Genomic DNA, 21,901 nt, shown 5'->3' with positions numbered 1-21,901 from the left:
CAAGACACTGATTACAGACCCCTACTCCATTCAGGGAGAAGAATCTTAGCTACAGAAGCTATCACAGTTGATAAACACCACCATGAGAATATAGCAATCCCTAATAAAGAACAGTCATCACCAGTACTCCAGTAGCTTTATTGGAATAAAGGAGCAAAGATGATACTTTGCATAGAAAGACTTTAGTTTACATTAATGGTAATGAGAAGCAGACAGGAAGGATAATACCAATGAATAGTACACTGCATATGACATTATCAGGTTGGAGAGGGTGTTGGTCTATTAAGAATGAAAAGAGAAAGGGGAATGAATAAAAACAAAACTAAACAACAACAACGACAAAATGATGTGGCAAACAACCTGCTAAAAATATGGGCCTGTCAGTTTCCTAAACATCACTTCTTTTTCACAGCATAGGGCCTTATGGCATGCTTTCTCTTTACAAATATGTTTCTTCTATCACTCCCTTCATCTAGTCAATACATGCAATTATTTTTCAAACTTCATCTCAAATATCTCTTCTTCACAGAAATATTTCCTGACACACTTGTAGTATCTTCTCTTCCCAATAAATCAGAAAGACTGGAGAAGGTTCCTTGAGTTTATATTTTAAATAGTTTCTCAGATTTTTCTTATGTACCTGGAAGTCTGAGGAATTCTATCAGGTAGCACAGGGTGGATTGAGGCTTGGGAGGAGACTAATTTTAGCATTGTACCCATGATATAATTTTTAAATGAATTAAGTATTTATCCATGGTTCATGGCACAATGCTTAAAAACCATTAGAATTTCCTTAATGACTGAAATGTTTATTACTAATAATAAGGAATTCCTTTACTCACATTTGTTTATGCTAATGAGGTGGCTCCTTGTCTTAGTCTGTTGTCTATTGCTATAACTTGATGTTACAGAGTAGGTAATTTATAAAGAAAGGAAATTTATTTCTTACCATTCTGAAGGATGGCAAATCCAAGATCAAGAGGCTATATCTGGTAAGAGCCTTCTTGCTGGCAAGGACTCTAGGCAGAGACCAAAGTTGCTGCAGAGCATCACATGGTAACAAACGTCTCCATCCTCTTCCTATGAAGCTACTAATGAAATCATGGGGTCCCCACCTTCATGTTATCATCTAAAGCTAACACTTCCCAAACCCCCCCCCAATTATGATTAATATATGACCTTGGGAATTAGGTTTCAACATGAATTTTGGAGGGGAAACACTGTCAGACCATTGCAGTCATGATGAGACCTTAAATACCATCAGGATGGGGTTAGTAACCAAAAAAATCCCATGTGATTAAAGACTTGGAAGGTTCAGCCCTTCCTCTCAATGTCTGGGGAAGGATAAAGTGTGGAGATTGGGTTCAACCACCAATGACCAATGATTTAATCAATCATGCACACATAGTAAAACTCCAGATAAAAGATACGGACACCATCATGGTAGTCTTTTGTGTTGGTGACCATATTGATGTACAAGGAGAATGACATGCTTAGATTCCAAGAGGAGAGAGCATAGAAGCTCTCCTTCTACCCATCCCAGACCTTTCCCTATGTGTTTCTTCCATTTGCTCTTCCTGATTATATCCTTCTTATGAAATGATAATCCTAAGTATAGTGCTTTCAGAGAGTTCTGAGTATTTCTAGCCTATTATTGACTCTGAAGTGGGTAGTGAGAACTCTCTAATTTTTAACCAAATCAACAGAAATAGACATAACTTGGTGCTAAGGAATAAATTGTGTCATTCCAAAACTATTTGTTTAAGTGCTTACTCTCATTATGATAGTATTTAGAGATGAGGCCTGCGGAAGTTAATTGAGTGTAAATGAGGTCATATAATTGAGTCCTCATGATGGTATTAGTGCTCTTAGAAGAAAAGTTACAAGAGTGCTTGCTCTCTCTCTCTCTCTTTCTCTCTCTCTCTTACAGGTAAGCACAACAAGAAGTTGACTATCTGCAGACTTCCAAGAGAGCCCTCATTAGCCCTGAGTAGCCTTGCACCTTGATCTGGGATTCCTCAGCTTCCAGAACTGTGAGAAGATGAGTCGCTGTTGCTTATGTCATAGTCTTTATGGTATTTCGCCATTGCAGCTCACACAGATTGAAACTACTTGGGACCCCATTTGCAACTGGCATCTGACTTGGGGGTGCTTTTTAAAGGATTTTGCTTTTAATTTGAGGTGTCTGCCCTATCTCCATGTAGTTAGTGTCAAAATGGAACTGAGTTGTAGATATTCAGTTGATGCTAAAGGACTAATATAAAATTTAATTCTTTTCTTCAATATTTCAGAGGAACAGAACAGGCTGAGCAATAATATTTGGTCTCTGAGCTTCACATCAGCTAAAGTAGAAATGTCCACGGCTTGCAAATAATTTATTTCATTATTTGCATCCTCAGCTATGTCCCTAGCACTTAGAACAGTGCTAGCACCTATTGGTGCTCAATAAATAATTGCTGAATACCCGCATGAGCCAATAACCTTTTTTTTTTTGCTCCAGAAAATTGGAGCTTAACTGGTATCAGATTTTTTTTAAATGGTGTTTTGCCTAGAAGTTTTTGAAAAATAAATTATCTACTTGCTACTTAGATTTAACCTAGATGTAGTACAGGGTTTTCTCAGTTTATTAAATCTGGGTAGGATTGCCTCAAACTCCTGATTTTACAGTGTGGCAAAATCTTACATAATATGCCACAAAAATTGTGTTAATTTTTAAAAGTATATACTTTTATGGTCCCCCTCAAGAACTGGGTTTTTTTTTTTGTTTTTTTTTTTTTGGAAGTACTGAATTGTTTTATTTTTTTATTTTTATTTATTTATTTATTTTTCTTCATTTGTTAACACGTGCATACATTGTTTGGGGCATTACTTCTCCAGCCCCCCGTCCTCTCCCTCTCTCCCTCACCCCTCCACAATTCCAAGCAGAAAAGTGCCTGTTCTGCCCTTTTCTCCAATTTTGTTGAAGAGAAGACATAATCAATAATAAGAAAGACAAAGCATTTTGCTAGTTGAGATAAGGATAGATATACAGAGAGATTATTAGCATTGCTTCCATGCACAACTGTGTTACAAACCAAGTTGATTCATCTTGACCTGACCTTTTCATTAGTTCCTGATCCCCTTCCATATTGACCTCTATCACTTTAAGGTTTCTGTATTAGTTCTTCTGAAATGGGAACATCAAAAACCTTCATGTTTTGGGTTCCCTACCTATCCCCATACCACCCATATCTGCTCTCCCCTTGTCATGTGACCCAAGTCCAAAAACATTGCTGTATTTTCCCTAGATCTAAAGCATGCATATGAAGGAGAACATATGATTTTTGGTCTTCTGAGCCTGGCTAACCTCGCTCAGAATAATGTTCTCCATTTCCATCCATTTACTTGCAAATGAGAAGATTTCATTCTTCTTCATAGCTGAGTAAAATTCCATTATGTATAAATACCATACTTTCTTGATTCATTCGTCAGTAGTGAGGCATCTGGGTTGTTTGCATAACTTGGTTATTGTGAATAGCACTGCAATAAACATGGGTGTGCAGGTGACTTTGGAGTAGCTTGTGTTGCATTCCTTTGGGTATATCCCCAGGAGTGGGATTAGCTGGATCATATGGCAGATCTATGTTTATATTTTTAAGAAGCCTACAAATTTTTTTCCAAAGTAGTCACACCAGCTTGCATTCCCACCAGGAGTGTACGAGGGTTCCTTTTTCCCCACATCCTCGCCAACACATGTTGTTGGTGGTGTTTTGGATGATGGCTATTCTAACAAGGGTGAGGTGGAATCTTAGTGTGATTTTGATTTTGATTTCCTTTATGGCTAGAGATGGTGAACATTTTTTCATGTATTTTTTGGCCATTTGAATTTCTTCCTTTGAGAAAGTTCTGTTTAGTTTAGTTGCCCATTTCTTTATTGGTTCATTGATTTTGGGAGAGTTTAGTTTTGTAAGTTCCCTATATATTCTGGTTATCAGTCCTTTGTCTGATGTATAGCTGGAAAATATTTTCTCCCACTCTGTGGTGGTCTCTTCAGTTTAAAGACCACTTCTTTTGTTATGCAGAAGCTTTTTAATTTTATGAAGTCCCATTTGTCCAGTCTTTCTCTTAATTGCTGGGTTACTGGAGTTCTATTAAGGAAGTTCTTGCCTATACCTATTATTTCCAGAGTGTTTTCTGCTCCTTCTTGTAATAACTTCAGAGTTTCAGGTCTGATATTAAGGTCCTTGATCCATTTTCAGTTGATACTAATACAGGGTGATAAACATGGATCTAATTTCAGTTTTTTGAAGATGGATAACCACTTTTCCCAGAAACATTTGTTGAAGAAGCTGTCTTTTCTCCATCATATATTTTTGGCACTTTTGTAAAAAATAAAGTGAGTATAGTTATGTGGATTCACATCCTTGTCCTCTATTCTGTTCCACTGGCCTTCATGTCTGTTTTTGTGACAGAACCATGCTGTTTTTATTGCTTTTGCTTTGTAATATAGCTTGAACTCAGGTATTGTGATACCTCCAGCATTGCTCTTTTTGATGAGTGTTGCTTTGGCTATACTTGTGTTTCCAAATGAACTTTAAGGTAGATTTTTCAAGCTCTGTGATGAATGTCATTGGGATTTTTATGGGAATTACATTAAACATGTAGATTGCTTTTGGTAACACAGCCATTTTTACTATGTTGATTCTACCAACTCATGAGCACAGGAGATCTTTCCACCTTCTGTAGTCTTCCTTGATCACTTTCTTCAGGGGTTGGTAGTTCTCCTTATAGAGATCATTCACACACTTTGTTATGTTTACTCCTATGTATTTGATTTGTTTTGAGGCTATTGTAAATGGAATTGTTTCCATATATTCTTTCTCAATTTGTTTGTTGTTTTGTATAGAAAAGCTAATGATTTTTGTAAGTTGATTTTGTATCCTGCTACCTTGGTGTGGCTATTTATGGTGTCTAGGAGTTTTTGGGTAGAGTTTTTTGGGTCTTTATGGTATAGGATGATGTCATCTGCAAATAGGGATATTTTGAGAGTTTCTTTACCTATTTGTATTCCTTTTATTTCTTCTGCTTGCCTAATTGCTCCAACTAGGAATTCCAGGACTATGTTGATTAGGAGTTTGGATAGCTGGCACCCTACTCTTGTTCCTGATTTTAGGGGAAATGGTTTCAGTTTTCTCCATTAAATATAATTTTTGCTATAGGTTTGTCATATATTGTCAGAGCCAGCAGTGGGACTTTGCCTGTGGCATCTGGTCTTGTGAGAAAGCTCCAAGGAACTGAGGCAAAAGTCTCAGAACCAGTCATCCAAAAAAACAACAGTGCTCAAGGCTCCACAGATGGCTTTGTGTCCTTCAGATGTAAATAGAAGTTTATGCTGACTGTGTGTTTCTCCTGCTTCTCTGTTCCCATTTTAAAAGAGACATAACAAAGAGTTAATTTTAACTGTGCTTCCTTGTACTAATGTAAACTTGACACATAATACTTGGCATGCTTTTTCTGACCAAATGCTTTCTGAGTAAAAGAAGTTTATAAAAGCAGTAGTATGCTTCATTAAAGTCTATTGAGCAAGACTTAGAAGTCCCCTCATCTTTTATGGCTCCAGTCACCCAGGTTTAGCCAGTAAACAGCAACAATATATATCCTTTACAATGTTGAAGTACATTCCTTCTATTCCTAGTTTTCTTAGACTTTTTATCATGAAGTGGTGTTGGATCTTATCAAAGGTTTTTTTCTGTATGTATTGAGATGATCAAGTGGCTTTTGTCTTAGCTTCTATTAATGTGCTGTATTACATTTGTAAATATGCATATGTTGAACCAACCCTGCATCCCTGGGATGAAGCCAACTTGGTTGTGGTTGATGATCTTTTTGATGTGTTGTTGGATTCAGTTTGTCATTATTTTATTGAGGATTTTTGCATCAATGTTCATTAAGGAAATTGGCCTATAGTTCTCCATTTTGGAGGTGTCTTTGGTTTTGGGTTGAGTGTAATAATAGCTTCATAAAATGAGTTAGATAGTGTTCCTTCCTTTTCTATTTCATGGAACAGTTTAAGGAGGATTGGTATTAGTTCTTCCTTAAACATCTGATAGAATTCAGTAGAGAATCCAGAAGGTCCTGGACTTTTCTTTTTTGGGAGATTCTTTATTGCTGCTTCAGTTTCATTTTGTGTTACAGATCTATTCGGTTGATTAACATCCTCTTGGTTCAGTTTTGAATGGTCATAAGTATTTAGAAATCTGTCCATTTCTTCAAGATTTTCAAATTTATTAGAATATAGGTCCTCAAAGTAGTCTCTGATGATTTCCTGGATTTCTGTGGTATTTGTTGTTGTCTCCCCTTTGCATTTCTGATTTTACTGATTTGGGTTTTTTCTCTCATCATTTTAGTCATATTTGCCAGGGGTCTGTCAATATTATTGATTTTTTTCAAAGAACCAGCATTTTGTTTCGTTGATTCTTTGTATTTTTTGTTGTTGTTGTTGTTTCTATTTCATCAATTTCAGCCCTTATTTTTATTATTTCTCTCCTTCTTCTTGCTTTTGGATTTGCTTGTTCTTGTTTTTCTAGAAGTTTGAGATGTAGCATTAGGTCATTGATTTGAGATCTTTCTGTCCTTTTACTATATGCAGTCATGCCTATAAAATTTCTTCTTAGAACTGCTTTTACTGTGTCAAATATGTTCCAGTAGGTTGTGTTTTCATTTTTATTAGCTTCCAGGAAACTTTTAATTTGCTCTTTTATTTTACCAATGATCCATTGATCATTGAGCAAGGTGTTGTTCAGCTTCCAATTGTTTGCATTTTTTTACTACTGTTTGTGTTGTTGATTTCTAGTTTTAATGCATTATGATCAGATAGAATGCATTGGATTATTTCTATTTTATTATATTTACTGAGGCTTGCTTGTGCCCTAAGATATGATCAATTTTGGAGAAGGTTCCATGGGCTGCTGAGAAGAATGTATATTGTGGGGAAGTTGGATGAAATATTCTGCAGACATCAGCTAAGTCCATTTGATCTATGGTGTGATTTATTCTAGAATTTCTTTGTTGATTCATTGTTTGGATGATCTATCTATTGGTGATAGGGGTGTATTAAAATCTCCTACTACCACTGTGTTGGAATCTATATATCTAGGTCCTTCAGAGTATGTTTGATGAAGTTGGGTGCATTGATGTTGGGTGCATATAGGTTGATAATAGTCATTTCCTTTTGGTGTATTTCCCCTTTTATTAATATGGAATGTCCTTCTTTATCTCATTTGATCAATGTAAGTTTGAAGTCTATTTTGTTCTAGATAAATATTGCTACCCCTGCCTTTTTTGGGGGCCCATTGGCTTGGTAAATCTTCTTCCATCCTTTCACCCTCAGCCACTGCTTGTTTTTGTCAATGAGATGGGTCTCCTATAAGCAATAGATTGTTGGATCTTTCTTTTTAATCATGTTTGCCAAATGGTGTTTTTTGATGGGGGAATTAAGTTCATTAACATTCAGTGTTATTATTGATAGGTATGTGGTGATTCCTGTCATTTAGTTGTTTTTGTTGTTTAGAGGTTTGATTGTGGCAGCTGAGTGAATGTTACTCTCTACTTTCTTGTCTTTTCTTCTCCTGTGGTTTAGTACTGCCTGTCCTTTCATTTTTTTTTTTTTTTGCTTTAATTTTCTATGTGCAGAATTCCTTGAAGAATCTTTTGTAGTGGTGGCTTGGTGGTCATATATTGTTTTAGTTATCATGGAAGACTTTTATTGCTCATCTATTTTGAATGATAGTTTTGCTGAGTAGAGTATCCTAGGGTTGAAGTTACTTTCAGTCAGTGCCTGAAATACCTTACTCCATGCTCTTCTTGCTTTTAATGTTTCTGTTGAGAAATCTGCTGTGATTTTTATGGGTTTACGTTTGTATCTTTTTTGGTTTTTCTCTTTTACAGCCTTCACTATTCTTTCTCTATTCTCTGTGCTTGTTGTTTTAATGATAATATGTCATGGGGCAGTTCTATTTTGTTCATGTCTGTCTGGTGTCCTGGAGGCTTCCTATACCTGAATAGGCATAGCTTTCTCTAGATTTGGGAAATTTTCTGTTATTATTTTGTTGACTATATTACTAATTCCTTTTGCTTGCAGTTTTTTGATGGAGTTGGTGAGTTCTTGCATATTCCTTTCACAGGTTTTAAGTTGTTTGACTAATAGCTCTTCAGTTTTTCCTTGAATTTCCATTCATCTTCAAGTCTGTGATCCTGTCTTCTGTTTGTTCTAGTCTACTGGAGTGGCTTTCCATTGTGTTTTGTATTTCTGTTTCATTCTTTTTTCTTATGTTTTCTATATCATGGGTCACTTCCTATTTAATATTGTCAATTTTCTTCCTTAATTCATCTCTCTATTTATAGTGTTCTCTGTTCCACTTTGGTGTTTACTTAGGGCTCCTATGAGTTCATTTATTTGTTTTTGTGTCTTCTCATATTCTTTATTTTTGTTGTCTTGGAATTTCTTGAGTGTCTCTTGTACATTTAGGTTGACCATGTCTAGTAACATCTTTGTGAAATTCTCAGTGATTACTTGCATGATTTCTTCTTTCATGCTGTTCTTGTGGGCTTTGTTGGTTTCCTTGGCATATTTATCTATGTTTTGTTGGAGTTTGGAACTGGGTATCCATTTTCTTCATTTTCTTCTGAGTCCTGTATTAATTTATTTTGGGGGGAAGAATCATTTCCATCCCTTTTTCATCTTCCCATTGCTCTTCTTGGTACTGTGCAACTATGTTCTTGATAGGCAAGTTGGTGGTTTCAGTCATCTGTTTTCTTTCCCTTGGTTTAATTTCATTTTGTGGTTGTGTTGGGTTTTAGGTTAGAGTATGTATGCTGTTTCTGTCCCTAGTATGTGTGTAATTTAGTATTTAGCTAACTCACAATAGTAAAACTAACAAAACAAAAAAGAAAGGAAACAAACAACAACAAAAAAGAAAACCAAAGAAATCAACAGAGAGAGGTTCTGGACAACCAAATAGGGAAGAAAACAAACAAACAAAGGCATAAAAACATTCCAGGTTCAGGAACAGTAGAATTTCAGTGTTAGTAGTTCTGGTATTACTCCTTCAGCATCCAGTCTTGGTGTTGGTATTTAAGCAGAAGCTTTGTCTTAGTCTTGCCAGGTGGTTGGGAAGATTTGCCAATTTATTTTTTCCTGTCTTTCAGTGGCAGCTGCTTAGTGAGCTCCTCCCTCAGTGAGGTGTAGGTTGTTCTCAGTTTCTGAAGATCAGCTCTGTGGGCCACCAGCCATCCTGATTTAGAGTTGGGATTTTGCTGTGTTGGTTTATTGGAGGCTTGTTTCTTTGCCTCATCCCCTTTCTCTGGGGCAAGGTCAGAGATCCATCAGCTGGCTCCCTGCTGTCTGCATGATATGCTGGTTTGCTGATTGTTTTTCAATTTTGTCATGTCATTTGACTTTGGATGTTACTTGCTGGCTCAAGATATGAGCTTTGTGGACTGCTTTCTGCCCTATTTCAGGGCCTTCTGCTTTCCAGTCTTTGTTTACTGGGAGTTCATGTGGAGATCAGCATCTTGCTCCTCCACTCTTCTCTGGTGTGCTTACAATACCCAACCCCCTCTGCTGTGTGTTCCTTTTCAGTTCCTTGTTTATTATTCAGTTTTTTTTTTTTTGTGGATGTGAGGTCAGTCTGTTCAGGGGGCTATGCTGGTTTATTCTAGGGGTGGCTGTGGGAATACTGCATGACACTTATTTGTTCACCTGTTGGTCTGCTGGATGTCTCACAAGCAGGTTTGGAACCAGCATCTGGCAGTGTGGGAGCCCTCCTGTTTTCTCACTGTAATGTGGCATGGAGAAGCTTTGTATGGGCTGGGGGTTCAGGGTGTAGAAGTTTTGATTTTTCTTGGTGATTTTTTTCTGCCAAGGGTAGATCCAGCATCTCAGTAAAATTTTTGGTTTATGGAACTCACACTGTCTGCTTCTGCACCCTAATCATCATCTTGGATACTCAGTTCTTAGGTTTGAACTCAGGAAATGCTCTAAGACTAGAGCCATGTCCCCCAGCCTTTTATTCTTAAGTTATTTTTCAGATAGAGTCTTGATTTTGCCTGGACTAACCTGGAATGTGATCCTCTTACCTATATCTCCCAGGTAGCCAGGATTACTGTTTTTTTTTTTTTGAGATGGGGGTCTTGATAACTTTTTGCCTGGGATGGTCTCAAACTACTATCCTCCTATATCTGCTTTCCAAGTAGCTGGGATTACAGACATGAGTGACTATGCCCAGCCTCTGTCTTATTTTTAATACATATACTTTCAAATTGTAGAAATGATCCTTAAAAAATAGTCTTTTGATACATATAATTTCTGTTTTATCTTTTGCTGACAATTATGCTAAGATTATTCCTATTAATCAGTACACACACACTTATATTCACACTCACACACACCCCTACTAAACATTTAAAAAACTTAATATCTTTACAATGGATTTAGGGGTCAAATGATGCAGATATTCTTCTCCCTCTACTCTACTGCCATCTTCAAGGTCTAATACCAGGTCATGTCCATGCCCCACAGAGACTCATTCTCCCAAGTGATCTAGTCAAGGCATTTTCCAAACAAAGGCAGCTGGCTTCTTAGGTCTTTTTCCTATCAGCCATGAGAACTCAATTTTCTCCCTCATTACTTTCTCCCATGAGCAAAACAGTTCTAGCTCCTTACAACTTTTTTTTTTTATTTATTTTCTGCTTGAACCTTAGGTGAATAAAAGAAATAAGCACAGTGACGTGCAGACCCACTCACCTGGTTCAGATTCTATCCTTTCTTTCTGACCTGAATTTGGGCAAGACTCTCTTTTGAGGGCCAGCAGGGTAGTGATTTCAGAATTTTCCCTGTAGTTTATTCTCTTCCTCTTTGGGTAGAGGGATATTACTTGCCTGCACGGGTCCCCTTCCTTGGCACAACCCAGTGTCTTGTGGGCCAGGAGAGTAGCAGAGAAATGTGCAGATATATTGAATTCAAACAAGGACTCTTTAGACTTATTATTTAAGAATAAAAACTGCAAAAATATCAAATTCTCATTCAGCCTTTTGAGAAACATCCTTTGTCAGAAAATGAGGGGCAAAGTCCTGTGTCCAACCCCACCTCTGAGGAAAGTATCAGGAATGTGATCTCCTGTCCACCCCTCCATGGCTTTAGCTGCAGACTTCCATCCTCGTTTTCTATCAATCACTTATCACAGGACCTTATCCTCATGGGGACCAGTGTCCCTGTAAGACTGTGTTTTCCCTGCACCTGCCATATACAGTCAAAAGCCTATAGATGTCAGTGCATGGTTGCCTGTTGTTCCTTAAATCCTGCTTTTCATAACATTCCCCATTTAACAGGAAAATTGATGGGCAGCATCCTAGGACACAGGTTTTATTCTAAGGATTTAATTGACTGGAAGCAGAGACCTCCTTACTTCTACCACCTGGGTTTTGCTTGTTGTGTATTAACTCCATGCATCCCTCACATCCAGTTCAGAAGTCTGAATGAAGTCAGCATCCTAGCTCCACTATTAGATTTTCCCTGATGGAATTCAATGTGACTTCCCTTCTTTCTGCCTCCTGAAGTAGCTTCACTAATATTGAGATTGAGTCTATATTGTCATTTGTTGCAAAAGTTTAATTTAACAATATGCAGAGATCTTTTCTCCAGCCTGTAAAAAGAGTGCAGCTAGAATATCAGTATTCAAGTTCTGAAAGTCTCTCTGTATTATTGATACCAGCAGTCAGATAGTCAGACATTCTATTCAAAAAGAGCCAGATATGGTACTAATTTTGTGATCACATATAATTCTTTCAGATTTTCCCCAAAAACTTTTCACCAAACATCTTTTCTTTTCCAACTTTGAGTCCTGACAATCTCATAATATTTTAGTGATACCTCAGTATCTGTGGGGGGATTGGTTCCAAGGCCCCTCTATCCACCCTACAGATACCACATCCATGGATGTTCAAGTCACTTACATAAATGTCATGTCTGTATATAACCTATGCACATCTTCTGTCATGTATTTTCATCATTTCTAGATCACTGTAATACCTAGCACAATGTAAATGTTATATAAACAGTGGTTATACTATTGTATAGGTAATAATTACAAGAAAGAGTCTTTACATGTTCAATACAGATGAAATTTTTTTCAAATAATTCTTGAACCAAGGTTGGATGAATCCACAGATGCAGCACCCAAGGATATGAGGGGTCAACTGTATATTCTTTTTAACTCAACGTATTTCTCTCAAAGCTTTGTCACAGCACTATCTGCAAATGTCTCTAGTCTCTCACAGAGAGATGCTTTAAAGAATGCTGAAAAAACAAAATCAGGATAGATATCCATTCCAGAAGATTAATTATTATCTTAAAGCAGAGCAGGGACCATTTTGGAGTCATATATCATAGATCTTCTTTTTTCACCAATGAAAACCTCATTTTTAAATTAAATAATTATACATATTCTAATGTATCATGCTTCTTTGTCTGCTACTTTCTGTGGAAACTTGTATAATAATGGCCTTTGTAACAAGATCTCCCCAAAGCTATCAATCACCACATATCCTTCATTTTTAGGCAGTGTTCCCAAACTTATAATGACCCATGGAGGGCTATTCCCAACTCCCTTAAATCTATGTACCCAACCATTTTTGAGACCTGCTAGCACTATATATCTACCAGCCTAGAGTTTGATTTTTATCTAATACAAAACAGGAATGTATACTTTCTGTTTATTTTTTTTTTGAAAGAGCTCTGTATTAATCAGGGCTTTGCAGAGAAACATAACCATATATTTATATAATAGAGGATTTATTAGGGTAGCGCCACCCTCACAAGGAGTGAAAATTTCCACCTTTGTTATTTGTAAGCTGGAGAGCCAGGGAAGCCAAAGCAGCTCAAATGAGGAACTGGGAGAGAAGGAGGACAGTGATGCAGCCCCCAGTCAGAAGATGAAGGCCAGAGAGCCCCCTGCCTCCACTGGTACAAATGCCAGAGTAGAACCTGGAGTCATTCAAAAGTGGAAGCAGCAGAAGCAGCAAATGAACCTGGTCCAGAATAAATAGCTAGGGTTGGGGGGGGTTGGAGGGTGGGAGTATTTCCCCTTTTCTCTGCCATCATCGCATCTGGGGCCCCTGACCAATTGAATGGTGCCACCTGTGTTCACAGTGGTTGTCTCCACTCAGTTTCCTGACCCAAATGCTGATCTCTGAAAATACTCTCACAAATATACTGAAAGTAATGATTTTTCTGTTCTTTAGGCATCTTTCAATCCAGTCAAGTTGACACTCAAAATTAACCATCACAAGATCTCCAAATGCAGTTAGGTGATAGCTGAAGCCCTACCAGTCTTGAAGTCAGAAGATAGTGGGTTGAACCACTAACTCTATAACATGGAGATTCTAGTTCTATGGTGATTCTCATAATTCTTCTGTTCTTGTTTTGTTCCTGTATTCTGGGCTCAAGAATCCTCATATGACTTCACTTTCATCCCACGGAGAAACTTCTTCACCAGTCCCAATTTAAGTACAAACTCAGCAAGGATTTTACTGACTTGTTAGCCTGTTTTAATTTTTGAGCCGTCACAAAAGTTTCATGCTGCATAGAATATCTAATCTTCTCAGATTATCAGACTCCTTCCCTCTTCCAACTTTACCCTCTCCCTTGTCCAAGCTCGTACCTTTTATGTATGACTTCCATATTCTCACAAGCCTACAATGGCTCTCATTTACTCAAGTTGAGAAGTTTTGCTCTCTTATGTGACATTCATGCTCAGCAAGTATTCTAAATACAGCATTTTCCAAAGTCAATTTGTTCCTTAATATTAAAATATGTAATCCTTTTTCTATAGGTAGGCAATATATTTATTTATTATCTGCAAAAAACAGCAATTAAGTAATTGCTAATTTAAATGCTACCTTCCAGCAACGGTTATGTTAACATTTTGGTGAATCTAATTTTGGTATTTTTTATAAATACATTTTTTCATATACATACATACACACAAATAACATGACATCAGAAATTACAAACATTTTCCTCTTTTTCATCATGCCTTCAGATATTCTTACATGAACTAATGTTAATAAACACATAGTATTTCATTATATGAAAGTTCTTTAATTCATTTAAACAATATTTCTCAATTGTTGAATATTAAATTTTTTCAAAATTGTGTTGATATGATGAATGACATGAAAAGTAACTATCCTATAGCTATAAATTTTCTCATGCAAAGATATGTTATGGTGCTCTTAGAGATTTAAACAAAAAACTTAATACAGTTGGCCCAAGGGAATGCCAATATATTTTTAAGGAACAGTTTCTTTGAAAGGATTTTTTAAGCTGAGCAAAGTATCAGATAGCTTGATGGATTCACTGACAGATTTCATTTGAAGCATGACAGCTAACCTGTCAATAGATATTCACTGCAAACCAGTGGCAGAATTTCATGATACTTGTTTTAATAAAACAGTAGATCAGATTCCCAGAAGCAATTCTTTTTCTGTTTTAAGGGAAAGTGATCTTTTCAGCCACTGGGGATTTCTCTATTTTAGAGAATTTAAGTATTGAAATATTGTAGAATCTGAGTATTGAAAGAATAGACTATGCTTTGTTTCTACCAATAAAATTAGCTCTAAACATCTATGTAAAGCCACTGAAGAATAGTTTACCAGTTAATTCAGACCTCTTTCTCTAACTTCTATGGTGACCAATACACCTAAATTATACCTATGCATAGATTAACATATACATGCACATATATATGTATATATCATGTGTATGGATCTATCTTAATATCATTGCCAAATTTGAAGTTCCTTGCTTTAATATTGGAAGACAATGAATATGATATATATATATATCATATATATATGATGATATATATATATAATATATATATAATATAATGAATATGATATATATATATATATGATATATATATATATATACATATGTGTGCACTAAAATGCTTAATTTTTCTGTATTAAGGGAAGGTAATGCAGATTAGTTATATATTAAAGTTCTAAAATACTCAATTTTCACCACAGTGGGTTTTTATTCTAGTGAAGCTTTATGTTTCCCTAAGGATTTGGTTTGATTTTTCTCTTCCAAAATTGAGACCTTTGCAACAAATCAGGTTTCTTCTTTGATAAAAATCTTGAGGAAGCTCAGATAATAATAAAAATAGAATAATGCTGAATATTTTGGCTGGCATTTATATTTCCATTCTCCTTGATTTTTATTTTTCTATTTATATGGCACTATTACTTGCATACATCTTTTGTTATAAGCCATGTAATAAAATTTTATTTAAAAAAAGACCTGGAGAAAGGACAGCTTTCATGCTTATCAACACTAATGGAGGAAAAATTGTTTGCTCTTTTTATCACACATTCTCCTTAGCAGAAAATAATATTAATTATTTCAAAAGAAATTAGAAACAAAGTTTATATGCTCAGCTTTGGCGACCTCTGAATGACAATATGATCTAAAGAAATATTTCAGTTATTTTCAATGTAATTTCAATGGTCCGTCTTTGCTTTCTCTAAAAGGAAAAAAGAAGAAAATCAAATTGTGGATCATAAATATTTCTAAAGTGCTTTTATTCATTTTTGTTTTCAATTATCCCTCAAGCCACAAATACAATATTAAAAAAGATAAGCTTAACAAATTATGTTTTCTTTCCCAATTATGTCTATATAAAGCAAAATCAATGGTCACAATGGGATAAAAGAATAAACATAGGAGTTCAAATTGTGATCTCAATATTTCAATCTAAAACAACTCCAGGCCATTTTAAGAGAAAGTAATGTTTGACCTAATACATCGACATAACTCAGTTAATGCCTATCTACCTTCTACTGCATTGAGATAACTATAATAGCCCAAACACAAATATAAAACATAAGCATATTGGTGCATGAGAAGAGGGTGATCAAGTCAAGAAATTAGGATAGTTGACCATGACTAAACTGAGAGCTTCTTGAAGTCCTTGCCTATTGGGCTGTGTTTTAGAAGGAAGAGGAAAAACGTACTGCGTTAGCATGGGAAAGGACATTCCAGACAAGGCATAGTGATAAGGATTTGTAGTAGAGCAGCCCCAATTTCCTACTAAACTTTGCTAACTTAAGCCCCACCAAATAAAGAAATGTTGACTGAATACCTCTACTTATTTAGCTCACAAAAGTAAGACTAATTTGTTCTCAGACACAGCTTCTAATAGTTCACTTAAAAGTAGTTTCTGCTGCTTCTAACTGACTAACACACTATTGATTTTAGTAAGTTTTGCAATTTCCATTTTTTCTGTCTACCATCTCTTTCATGCACTAGTTTAGAACATATCTCACCTGCTGGGCATACTGCTAGTGGAAATATTTAATCTGAACTTCAGCCATTTTCCATCCAAGTCTCAAAGGAAAAAAGGAGGTTTTTGATCTTTTTTCATTTATTTACTAGAACAAGTATTAATATGTTGCAGAAATAATCCAAATTATGTTCAGAAGGCAAAATAGATTTTGATGAGGCATTTATCATGTTGGTATGCTTCTCAATGTGTGTGCACAAATTGGCTCTTTTGCAAACTGGTCTATAGGATTTACAAACTAAAGGAAAGATAACTAAGACACAATTTTTGAGCCTAAAATAACATTTAGTTTGAAAGGGAAAATTTTATAGAATTAACAAATAATTGTGAATATAAATCAAAGAAAATTGAAAATAAATCTCAATATTGATTTAGTCTCTGAACATTAAATTGGGAAATAGCTGTGAAAACATCTGCTACAAACTTTTATATAGCGAGCAAAAGAGTCTGGAATATACCTTTGTAGACAATGTAAGAGTGAATACATTTATCATACTCTACGTAGTGGTATCTATAAAAAGGACAGAAACATAGCAAACAACCAATGTATAAATGAGAAAAGGAAATAAATGAACAGAAGACAAACAGAACCTGAGAGTAAATACAGGGACATATTTGAACACTTGTAAACCAAGAGTGGACATTTTCATGTGGCATCATTTTTCTCAAATTCATTTGATTCCTTCTAGGGTCACTAGTAATTTTGGTGAAGTGCAGTAAAACTGTTGATGCTGAAATGCTGAAGGTCACGGGGGGCATGGAACAATTTTGGACAGCAAAAACATACTTAGTAATAACTATCCAGAGGAGAAAAGATTTTGTCACTTAGGATAAGTCATCCTACTTCATGTCACTCATTCTGGGGCAATAATCTAAATGGAAAATGGTACATATCCAAAGATTTCTATAGCATTTAAAAAATAAAATAAAACTATAAGCAACCTGCATGTTAGTAATGATGTCTCATGCAGTAATTTAAAATAGCAATTGTAAATGTCACACATTATAAGAAAATGTGCTGATATTATTACATAAAAATCTAGATACTAAATTACATGTGTATGAATTCAAATATAAATGTATATATATATATACATTATATAACCATATATGTATATAAAGCAATGATATATACTGGGGATGGGAACAAGGTGATTTAAATAATAAAAGATAGAAAAATCTAAATACAATTTTAAGCTTGAATAAGATTGTACCAGAAGAGAATAATAAAGACTATAAATAGCCAAGCGCTGGTGGCTCACACCTGTAATCCTAGCTACTCAGGAAGCAGAGTTCAGGAGTATTGAGGTTTGAAGTCAGCCCGGGGAAATAGTTCACAAGACCTTATCTTGAAAAAATAATTCACAAAAAAAGGGCTAGTGGAGTGGCTCAAAGTATAGGTCCTAGTTCAAGTCCCACTACCACAAAGAAAGATTATAAAGATTCTACCATAACTTCCTATATAATTAAAAATAATTATTGATAAAGTAATAAAGATATTAAATAACTTTTTCTTGAACTCACATATTTTTCATTTATGAACTCATATTTTTAGCAGTTAGAATAAGAATTTTCTGTACAATTGGCATATCTGCCAAATTGCATAGAAGCCCAGTTTCTTCTTTGGGTGATGAGAAAAGTATTTTGCTGAAATTGAAATTCCATATGTTTCTATTTCCAAAATGACCTGATTCCTCCTACAATTGGACTATACAGTTATGAAGGGTGTGACTTTGCCTGTTGCATTTAATCTGGAACTTTAGATTCCTAATTCATAAAATGAGAAGAATATTTTATGTTTTTCCAGATTTTTGTGAATTCTGGGCATGGTATTCACACCTATAATCCCAGCACTTGAGAGGCTGAGGTGGGAGGATTGTGAAGTTAAGACCAGTCTGGGCTATATGGCAACAGCCTGTCCCAAAACAAAAACAAAAACCTGTCCTGTGTGGCAAGTGACCAAGCTTTTAGTCCATGCATGTTAGTTCTAAATGTGTATCTCCTAGATATTCATCTGTTCCATTCTTTATCATCTGATTTATAAAATGGAGTGTAAAGATTTATTGCAGCCTGTCTAACTTTATTCCTTATAAAAAGTGACAGTTGTATAATCACATGCATAATAATAAATTTTCCCACACCTCACCTTAACAGATTCTTTACATAAAAATTTTATTTTTAGTCTCTAATCAGAATATTCTCCAACCTTGTATATGGAAAAGAATCCTTAAGACACCAGATATCTAGTTAAAAATTGAAAAACAATCACTGTCTAGATATGATTTAGCTCCTGACTATTGGACATGAGTTTGTCACTGCATGGACAGTGGTGGCTCTACATGGACGATGCGAGTGTGAATAGACAGTGGTGAATTGGCATAAACTCAAAGGTGGAGATCCAAGTGAGAGATCCTTTTTACCCCTCTTGACCTCCCAACTCAATCCAAATTGTGTTCTTTACTTAAAGCTACTAATTTAACATGTGTTAGAAATAATATATTTCATAATTATTATAATTACATGAGGAAATCTTGCCACATAACCATGTTAGAACCTTAGGAGTCTCAGTAAGCTTAACTATTCTGTACTGGAATTTTAAGACAGGCTATTTTGTCAACTGTAAACACAGGATTGTCTTGAACTAAAAACAGAGTAACACTGAACAGAAAGCAAAACACAAGAGAGTCATCCCCTTGAAGTAAATACTCAAGCTCCACTTGAAAGTCAAGCTTTTTGTCCTCACTGGGAAAAACAAAGATTTGAAGAAAGAATGGAATGTAAAATGAATTACAGAAAGGAGATTAAGTCCCCATGGAGAGAATGCTGCTTTTATTTACAGGCAGATTGTGGACTCAATGAGATGCCAACATCATGAAAATCAAGAAGGGCAGATGCGAGTGGCCATGTGATTGCTCCTTTACACAGGAGCCCACAAATAAAGCCATGTTATAAAGCAAGGTAAAGAGTAAATGTCTACAAAACCCTTGAGAACATTCTCCATGTTATTGACAATGGTGTTAAATAAAACATGACTGAAGAAAATGTGCAGACTGAAATGAGGAAAGGGAAGATTTCATGTATTTTTTAACATGCCCACGCCAGGACATTGGAATTCTTGAAGCCATACCGAGCACTTAACAAGGTCTTCCAGAGTGCACAATGTTACATTTTTATGGTTTCCCTTTTTGGGTAGCAGATATTACCTAATTAGGAAAAAAAGATTTTATTGCAGCTTGTATTTTACTGTAAAAGTCAAAGCACTTTCAGGAAATGAATGTAGCATTTTTCCAAAGGGCTTAGCTGAATGAGAATTACAAAAAGTGGCAACTGGCAAGATCCTCTTTCCTGTGAATAATCACAGAAAAGGAAAATAATGAAAAAATTTTCATCTTGAAAAACATAAATTCCTGTTAATGTAGATTAAACCTAAAGTATTGGAAGTTATAAAATTGTTCAATGCCTTTTTGCAAGTGTCAATCTATGAATGGCAGATTTTGACTTATGTAGTGTTCATTCTATTTTTATTACTATGCCGGATGTTGCAGATTCAAGGTGGCTTTGCCGGATGTTGCAGATTCAAGGTGGCTTTACCAATACCACTTGACTCCCCATTTGATTTGTGGATTCATTAAGAAATAAAACAAAAAAAGAAAATCAGATGGAGACACAAGTATCAGTTTAATTACTAACAAGGCTGACTTTGGAGAATGTAGCAGTTTTTAGAGAATATTTTCAAGCTAATGGTTTTGCTAATAATTGCCCTACCTGTCTAGTTGCAGAAAATACCACAAGACTCCTTGCCAGGGTTCTGAGTGGGACTTCCCCTCCATACATATTATAGAGCAGAAGCACAGACCGTGACTTCCTATAGGTAACTGGAGTCCAAGGGGAAGAAAAGAACTGCGACTACTGACACATGTCCTTCATCTCTGTCTCAAACTTCCCATCAGATAGGGCCATTATTTTTGTTCAGAGGAAGAGCGCTTAAGAAGGTTTAGAAAAGCCATCAGTGTGACAGCAGTGGGGCTTTGTCAGAAGTGAGAAAAAGCCTTCCTTACTTAATTGGAACTTCTCCTTCCACCTACAGATTCTGAAGGTTCTGAAGGAAACAGACAGCTCTTCTGGATCTCCTCAACAGTATTCACACTATTTGAGTCAGCTTTCTCCTAATTATTTTGCTTGTATCATGTGACCAGTCCATTTTGACATATCCCAGGATACCTACCCTTTAAAAATCCCATCAAGTCTCCCTGCTTGCTTCAAAGACCACCTATTCCCATGGAGACTGTCAATTGTTTCCTAAGACACATGAAGTATTGAACATAAATCTTTCACAAAGAAACTATCAAAGTGATATTAATGATATAGAGAATTACAGAGAAGGGGAAGGGAGTAGGATTAGTAGGAAATATATTAGAAAGTCCCCTCCAGGTTGATGAAGAGTCCATCTTGCCCCCAAGAAGTCAATGGAATGGGCTGTAATGGCATGCCTGCCATGATCGGTCATTGGCTGGGCTCAATCTTGAGTAGCAAGTTCTCTAGGCAAACAGTGCCATCCAGAGGACAGCAGTGGGAGTTGACCATTAAATATAAATCCCCAGAGCAGGATACTAAGGTATTACATTTTTGTGATGACCATACATAGTATGATATTTCTAACTTTTATTCCTTTCTTAGTAAAGCCCAGTCAGTTATATATTGGAAGCAAAATAACTCAGCCTTTTCCTCTACAAATGTCCATTTTATACTCATGTTTTAAATGCTGTGTTGACAGAAACTGCTTCTCACGACCAAGAAAACATTATTACATGGGTTCTTTAGCTTTCATATTACAGTAAGAAACTAGTTTTCAGACTATTTCTCTATTTAGAACTAAATTATTTTCTAGTTGCTCTTAGGATTGTTATCTTTGATGTTCTGCAATTTCACTATAGTGTGCTAGGTATAAATCTGATTTATTTATACTAGCTGAGATTAGCTGGTATTACTGAGTCTGGCATTCATTTTCTTACTGGCTTCTGGAGATTATTTTCTTCCATACACCTCTATTGCCTTCTTCTATAACTCAAATTAGGCTTATATTCAACTTTCTTTCTTCAAATGTTGGAAACTACAAAAGGACAGGCTTTACTTAACCTAAAAAAGAACAAATTAAAAATTAAATATTTCTAAAGATATTCTACATTGCCTAAGGAAGTATTAAGAGTTTTGTTCTCATTGCTAGAAGTGTTTAACCAGTTTGGATTGTTTAAAATGTATCTTCTTTCTGACATTTAAGCATGACAAAGGTGAATTTATAACATGATCTTTAAGTTCCTTTGAATTTTGAAATTTTGTTATTATCTTAATGAAATAATGTTAAAATAATTTTATTTTTAAAGTCTAAGGCATTGTTAAATATAGTACTTTAAATCCCATAGCTATATGTGTAAGACGGGCCCATTTCAATACTCTTTCAAGAATGCTAAAATTAATGTGAAACACTCAATACAGGTGACCTTGACGTTCACTCAGTG

General features: G+C 35.6%; 1 long non-coding RNA gene across 19 annotated transcripts in view; it reads right to left on the bottom strand.

The window, feature by feature from the left end:
- LOC141416890 (uncharacterized) overlaps positions 1 to 21,901 on the bottom strand; it is a 609,433-nt gene that overhangs the window by 544,565 nt on the left and 42,967 nt on the right. The window lies entirely within an intron of this gene.

Source organism: Castor canadensis, chromosome 14 (assembly GCF_047511655.1).
Source record: "Castor canadensis chromosome 14, mCasCan1.hap1v2, whole genome shotgun sequence".
Taxonomy (NCBI): domain Eukaryota; kingdom Metazoa; phylum Chordata; class Mammalia; order Rodentia; family Castoridae; genus Castor; species Castor canadensis.
Note: the sequence above shows the minus strand (reverse complement) of the source record. Positions and strands in the feature narration are given on the sequence as shown.